Source organism: Talpa occidentalis, unplaced genomic scaffold (assembly GCF_014898055.3).
Source record: "Talpa occidentalis isolate TD23 unplaced genomic scaffold, MPIMG_talOcc4v2.1 talOcc4.4, whole genome shotgun sequence".
NCBI lineage: Eukaryota > Metazoa > Chordata > Mammalia > Eulipotyphla > Talpidae > Talpa > Talpa occidentalis.
Genome location: NW_023604295.1, coordinates 30,912,812 through 30,920,352, shown reverse-complemented (window position 1 = coordinate 30,920,352; position 7,541 = coordinate 30,912,812). Strand labels below are relative to the sequence as shown.

The 7,541-nt window shown below is 43.6% G+C and overlaps 1 pseudogene; it reads right to left on the bottom strand.

Moving 5' to 3' along the window:
- Nucleotides 1–4,079: 4,079 nt before the first annotated feature.
- LOC119258068 (Parkinson disease protein 7 homolog) lies at nucleotides 4,080–4,683 on the bottom strand (annotated as a pseudogene).
- Between the last annotated feature and the right edge of the window lie 2,858 nt (nucleotides 4,684–7,541).

Here is a 7,541-nt window from a genome sequence, read left to right as displayed (position 1 = left end):
GGAGCAGAAAGAGAAAAAAAATAATTAAATATTTAAATATGACTACTGATTTCTTCTTCCCCGCAGTCCCACCCCCATACATACCTGGCAGGGGGTTCAGAGGTCTTGGTGGTGAGGGATATGGAAAATAGGTCCATTGGTAGAAAGGTGTTCTTTTTTAAAGATTGATTTATTTATGCACACAAGAACTACTGTACAGGCCAGTGGTATGGGGGGTGAGACGATTCACCAGAGACAGAGTGGGGAACAGAACAGGCAGAGGTACTGAAATACACCGCTGAGGGGAGCAGCGGGAGAGTCAGGAGAGATCTGCTGCACCATGTGGGTAGCTCCCTGGCCAGAGATCGAACTCGTGCTGCAGTGGCTGCAGATAGCTTCATAGGTTGTGTCTTAATCTCTTGTGCCACCAGGGTAGAAAGTTTTAAATGATTCCGGTGACCTGGGAATTGGGAAAGTTATGATAACTCTACTGAAGGCATTTGTGTGAATGACAAATATAGGTCTTACAATCCTGTAATCAGATAGCTGGACAGATATGATTTCAATGGATGGGCCTCAGGTAGAATCTTTCTCAACCTGTTGTTTTTGTGAGGATTAAATGAGATTATATATGAGAAGCCCTTAGAAGACCCTTGGGCACATCATCAATGCAATTTAAGTTTAGCTATTATGATGATGCTGCTGCACTTTTGTCTAAAACTTAATTTTTATTTTAAAAAATGATGGTTTTAATAAATCTTAGGAAATCCTTAAAATATAAATAAAAAATGGTGGAATGTGTCAAACCTAGCTATTTTCAGTGATTCCATAACACTCTGTAGTATTAATATACCTTTTCCCAAACATTTGATTAATAAATGTTCAGATTTTTTTTTTGCTCTTTTCACTGTTGCAAATAATGTTGCAACAGGCATTCTCTTATTGATGTTTTTATAAATTTGCATTCATTTCTTAGAATTCATTCTCAAAGCAGAATGGCTGGTTCAAATTGGGTATTATACCCATGGGGACATGCTGTTAAACTCACCCGGGAAAGCCTGCTGAGATTTAATTGTCATGGCCATATTGCTTAATTGCTAACCACAGAAACTGTGCCATTCTGTCCTTATGAACATCTGTTCATATGTTAAAGAAGCATTTGTAGGGCCTCCCTGGTGGCACAAAGGGTTAAGCATTGCACTATGAAGCAACCCACAGCCTCCGCAGCATGAGTTCGATCCCCAACCGGCCAGGGAGAAACCCTCATGGTGCAGCAGACCTCTCCTGTCTCGCCCACTGCTCCCCTCAGCAGTGTATTTCAGTCAGTCTGCCTGTTCTGTTCCCCACTCTATCTCTAGTGGATCCTCTCACCCCCTGCATCTCTGGCCTGTACCCCAGCTCTTGTATGCATAAATAAATAAATTAAAAATAAAGAAGCATTTGCATTACATCAACTGGCAGTTCTACCATTTGTATATCAATATATTAGCATTAAAGTTTCAAAATGAGTCTGAATGTCAGTCAGTCTAGAAAGTAAGTTCTGTGAAAATCTGGGCTTTCTGTCTTTTATTACTGTTGCCAGGTAACTGGAGGAGTACCCGATATGGGGTGGATGCTGGATAAATATTTGTTGAAATGAATGATTGGTTATTGCTAGTTACTAAGTGAGAGTCTTATCAACTTTAGGAAATAATTTTGGGTTCTCTCAAGCTGAGGCTCATGTTTTTTAGTTTTATTTTTTCAACTGTGGCAAAATACACATAACATAAAATGTATCATGTTAACCATTCCTGAGTGTATAGTTCAGTAGTGTTGAGTATATTCAGATTGTTGCTTTCATCACTGCCATCCATCCACAGAACTCTTTTCACGTTGCAAAACTGAAACTCTGTGCCTGTTAAATAATAATTCCCCATTCCCTCCTCTTCTTAGCCCTGGCAACCACCATTCAGCCATCCGCCACCAAGAATCTGACTACTCTGGATACCTCACATAGGTGGACTCATACAGTATTTGTTCTTTTGCCATCAGTTTATTTTATTTAGCACACCATTTTCAACATTCATCCATGTTATAACATGTATCAGAATTTCCTTCTTTTTGAAGAATTAGTAACTGTCCATTGTAGAAATAGATCTTATTTTCTTTACCTATTCTGTCAATGGACATTTTGGATTGCTTCCATATTTTCGCTATTGTGAATAATGCCATTATGAACATGGATGAATAAATATCCATTAGGGCCCCTGTGTTCACCTTTTTAAAAAAGATTTATTTTTTACAATTTATTTATGCATACAAGAACTAGGGTGCAGGCCAGAGGTGCAGGAGGTGAGAGGATTCACCAGAGACAGAGTGGGGAGCAGAACAGGCCATCCTACTGATGTAGTTTTTAGAGTTGGTAGATTTGGAGCGCGGGGTCCTTGGGTTTACTCTGGGAAAGATTTCACCAGATCTCCCCTTTCAGTGGCATGCGGTGAGTTTCTCAGGCAAGTTTCTCCATGAGACGTTTGTTATATAACGTTAGTTATATTTAAAGAGCAGGTTTATTAGGGAAAGGGGACAGAAGAATAAAGGACATTTGCATAGACACAAGCGGGCAGGAAGAGCTGCCCTGAAAGGGACAAGTTTGCTGAGAGAGGTCTGCATGGTCACAGGCCAGTGGCCTTGAGAAGAGCTGTGGCTGCTGAGGGAGGTCAGTAAAGAGAAGTCCTGGCCTGGTACAGGTCACGGGCAGGCAGGAAGTCTGCTGCCCTACAGAGGGAGAGAGTTGGTGAAAAGAAGCACCTGCATGGTCACAGGTGGGCAGAAGGGACTGCTGTCCCGAGCCTGTGCAGACTGCACTGATATAGTCTTCTCTTTGGGAAGGGCTCATTCCTTTGTGGAGTGGCTTGTTTGCTGCTGATTTTGGATAACAATGAAGAATCCGAAAGGAACTGGAGATTCCACAGTGGGCCCAATCTCTTTATCTTTACCCTCAGGTCTATGCTCTCCATGTTCCCTATAGCATCTGATTCTGCTTGGGTCTTATGCCTTGTGATAAGGCACTGGCGCCTAAGGATCTTGATTTCTACAGCTGGGTCAATGGTCATGTTATTTTCCTCTACCCCCACCTCCTTGTGAGTCAGGTTCTGTCTTGTGATGCCTCCCTTTAGTTTTCTATTCTTTTCTCCATCACTACTGTGTGTGAAGTGATGTCTGTTGTGGTTTAATTTGCATTTCCTTAATGACTAGCAATGCTGAGCATCTTTTCATGTGCTTATTGGCTATTTGTATGTCTTCTTTTGAGAACTATCTATTTAAGTCCTCTGCTCATTTTTTATATTGTCTTGTCTTGTTGGAGTTCTTTGTGTACTCTTCTTGTCAGATATATTATTTGCAGATGTCTTCTCCATTACAATGGATTGGTGTTTTTTTTTTTTTTCAAAGGAAAGACCCATCAGATCAATCACTTTTTTTTTTTTTTTAAAGATTTATTTATTTATTTATACAAGCACTGGGTACAGTCCGAGGCGCAGGAGGGTGAGAGAATTCACCAGAGCCAGAGTGGAGAGCAGAACAGGCAGAGTGACGAAGTACACTGCTGAGGGGAGCAGCGGGCAGCAGGAGAGGTCTGCGCACCATATGGGACCCTCCTCTGGTGGCCGGGGAGTAGCCGGGGATCAACCGGCGCTGCAGAGGCTGCAGTCAGCTTCACAACCCAGGGCTCAACCACTGCGCCACCGGGGAGGCCCACAATGGATTGGCTTTTTCTCTGTTAATAGTGTCCTTTAATGCACAAAAGTTTTTACTTTTGATGCTGTCTGGTTTTTCTATTTTTTTCCTTCATTGCCTGTATTTTTGGTGTCATATCTAAGAAATCATTGCTAAATCTAGTGTGTTGAGGCTTTTCCCCTATATTTTCTTTTAGCTTTTTTTTTTTTTTTTAATGTTTCAGTTTACTAAATGCCCTGTTTATTCTGCAATCAGGTTCAGAAATGTGCCTGTGGTTGTCACTTCATAATTATACCCCAGGGGGGCAGTGAGGAGGCTTCTGCTCATCACCCACCCACTTTTGTTTAAAAGAAACACAGTGAGGATGGATCACAAATAGCCTGTTTCTAACTCATTTGTAATTCATGACCAGATATTTCTGCTCTAATCTTTGAGAACAATGGAACCTTCACTTGGTCAGCCACCTCCTTGCCGCTCAGCTCCTCAGTGACCACAAGAGCCAACTCAAAGCTAGTCCTGGGCACTGATTGATGAGGATCAGGCCGTCCCTTTCCACATTATTCTCTGAGTAGCTGTGATGACTTCTATTCATCAGTTTGGCTTTAGCAAGTGGGTGTGTTGTAATTTGGCTTCCAAACTCTATTTCAAGAGCCAATAGAGCCGTAGGACCTGCTGAGAAGGCAGCCATAGGGTGTTCCTGTTTTCTTGCTCCTTCAGTATTCTTCCAGAGTGGCAGACTCCGACATTCTGTGCACCCACATTACCTCAGGGTGGCAGAAGCACCGTGTCATAAGGGCCCCCTCTTTTTTTGCAGCTTCCAGATTGGCATCAGGACAAATGGCAGCATCTTGGCTGCATGGTACTGGGTTTTTCCCAGCCAGACCTGCAAAGGTTAATTCTAGCTCATCCCCTGACATCTCCAGGGATGGCCACCTCCATCTCCTCTGCTCCATTAGTCAGGATGACCAGAGCATTTTTTTTTTTTAACATTTGCACAGTACTTTTCCATTTATTAGGAACTTTCACATATTGTCATTTATGATCCTTTCCAGTGCCCTGAGATGTCCACTAGGCAGACATGGTATTTCTCTCTCTTTTTTTTTTTTGACATCCTGATTTTTTTTTAAATAATAAATTTTATTTTTATATTCCCCATACAATTGCAACCTCCCCATTCTGACCCCAATCCCTCCCCTCCCGCCCCTCACCCCCCAAAAAGTGTCTCTGGTTCATAGTTGTTTGTTGATTTTGATTTTCACTTTCTTATAGTTATTCATTTTCCTGGTCCCTTATTTAAGTTTTCTAGATTCCTGCTATGAGTTAGACCATCCGGTATTTTTCTTTTTCTTTCTGGCTTATTTCGCTGAGCATGATCCCTTCCAGCGCCATCCATGTTGCTGCAAATTGCATGTGTTTATCTTTTTTGAATGCTGAGTAATATTCCATGGTGTATATGTACCACATCTTCTTGATCCAGTCATCTATTTTTGGGCATTTGGGCTGTTTCCAAAGCTTAGCTATTGTAAACAGTGCTGCTATAAACATAGGGGTGCAGGTGTTCTTTGGAATGGATATTTCTGTGTCCTTTGGGTAAAGACCTAGGAGTGGAATTGCTGGATCATATGGAAGCTCGATGTTTAGTAGGTCCAGAAATCTCCACACAGCTGACCAGAGCATGTTTTGAAGCCATTTTTTGTTGTATTTTTTTTAAAGACTGAAACTCCCTCTCTTTACACAGACTCACTGCCTTAGCCATTTGCTCTTTTATTATTTCTTTATTTGGGGTCAGATCAAACCCTAGTTGATTTCACCATCAGCAATATCTTAGCTACCACAAAAAACGAACTCCTCCTCATTGATCTATAGCAGGAGGTCTTATTGTCATTGTTCCAGATGTCATGGGCCTGGGGCCATGCCCTTGGCCAGCAGCAGGGGCGTTGCTGGCTTGTAGAAGAGGGTGATGTCCTGATGAGCTATTGCTGCTCAGCCATGGTGATGCTCTTGAGCTCATAGTGTCTGCCTACCAGGTCTGTGCTCAGACTGAAGTGGACTCCCAAGGCAAGGTCCTTAAGGGCACAGTGCTCCCGGTGACTGCAGAGTGTGTATGTGTGGGGTGTGAGATGGGGTGGTGTGGGGTGTATGGGGAGGGGTGCAGAAGCCACAGATGTTGCTGCTGATTTACACCTGCAAGCTCAGCTCACAGTTGGACTCCTGGTTGTTGGGTTTCAGGTCAATCTTGTGCTCCTTGCTGCCAGGTTTTTAGCCTTCAGGCTGGTTCTCAATGGTCAAAGAGCTCCTTGTACCCAGTGTACGACTCCATGTTGTCCACGGTCATGATATATGACATGGCCTGGATTGTCTATGTCAGTCCAGATAGTGTGGTCCAGTCTATCTGGTGAGCAGCCTATCTGCTCTTGGTGAGCAGTTCAGTGTACAGCTTGAGGGTCAGCACCTAGGCTTGTGGTCGCAAAGTTCTGGATCTGGTCCTCAGCCCAGAAGCACAGCTTCACTGCCTGTCACTGTGGGAGATGGTTTGTTGGTACCACTGGAGGCTTGGTGGCAGCACTGGGTCTGCACTGGCAGCAGTGGCACAGGACAGCCTCTCCTAATTGTAAATAGCACTTAAAACAAACAAACAAACAAGCAAACAAACAAACAAACAAACACTTTTCAGGTTCTATCTATAAAAATATCAACATAATGGAGTGACTTGTCTCTTCCAGGGCACTCTTGATGAACGACAAACATTGGTCTTTTCAAGGTATTACTAAACAGGCCACTGGTGATTACATGCATTGGACCAATGGATTTGAGTGGTTTTTTTTTAATTAATTAATTAATTTATTTATACAAGCACTGGGTACAATCAGAAGCGCGGGAGGGTGAGAGAATTCACCAGAGCCAGAGCAGGGAGCAGAGCAGGCAGAAGGACCGAAGTACACTGCTGAGGGGAGCAGCGGGCGGCAGGAGAGGTCTGCGCGCCATGTGGGACCCCCCTCTGGTGGCCAGGGACAGCCAGGGACCAAACCAGCACTGCAGAGGCAGCGGGCAGCCTTGCAACCCAGCGCTCAACCGCTGCGCCACTGGGGAGGCCCTGGATTTGAGTGTTTTGAGGGTAAATTTAGGGCCTTTTGTGCCTCTCAGATGAACTAATTTGTCATTTAGCGATCAGAGCCAATTATTCACTGCCACGAGTTTTGTTATTTTTGTAGTTACTTTGGGTCTTGGAGTTTTGAAAGTTGAGGGTTTTAAATATGCTATGTGACAGCTGAGGTTTTTACTGTTCCTATTCTACGTGCCAGAACATGACAGATGAAATAAAGCTCTGAGTTCTCCCCTGTTGTCTTTTTTCTCTCCCCCCCTGGAATCCTCACTATTACCTCCAGAAGTGATGCCTACTCTCTGGAACTGTAACAATTCTCTTTGTTTTCCAGGCATGAGAGTTGGAGAAAAAAAAAACAACTACCTCCATAGTTCAGTTGAAATAGGTTGGGATTATTGAAATGAGACCTCATTCAAAAACCTAAGGGAGGGGGAAGAAGGGAGAAAAACAGAAAATGATGCCTTTGACACCCAGTGCAGCCTGCTGTTGGCTAGGCCCAGTTACTATGCTGGAAGGTGGCTTGTGGAATTAGGCAACACCACCCCCTAGTGGGCATTGCTGTGTTGTGCACCAACCTGCTCAACTCTTTTAAGACTAACTACCCAGGTACCTTGCGATAGCGTGTTCCCCTAGTGTGAAGTAGGAGCCCAAGGCATCCAGGATGCACATGGAGCAGGAGAAAGAGACACTGTGAGATTCAGATGTGTACACACCAGCCTTCTTGAAGAGAGCTTGAGTTTCCTCA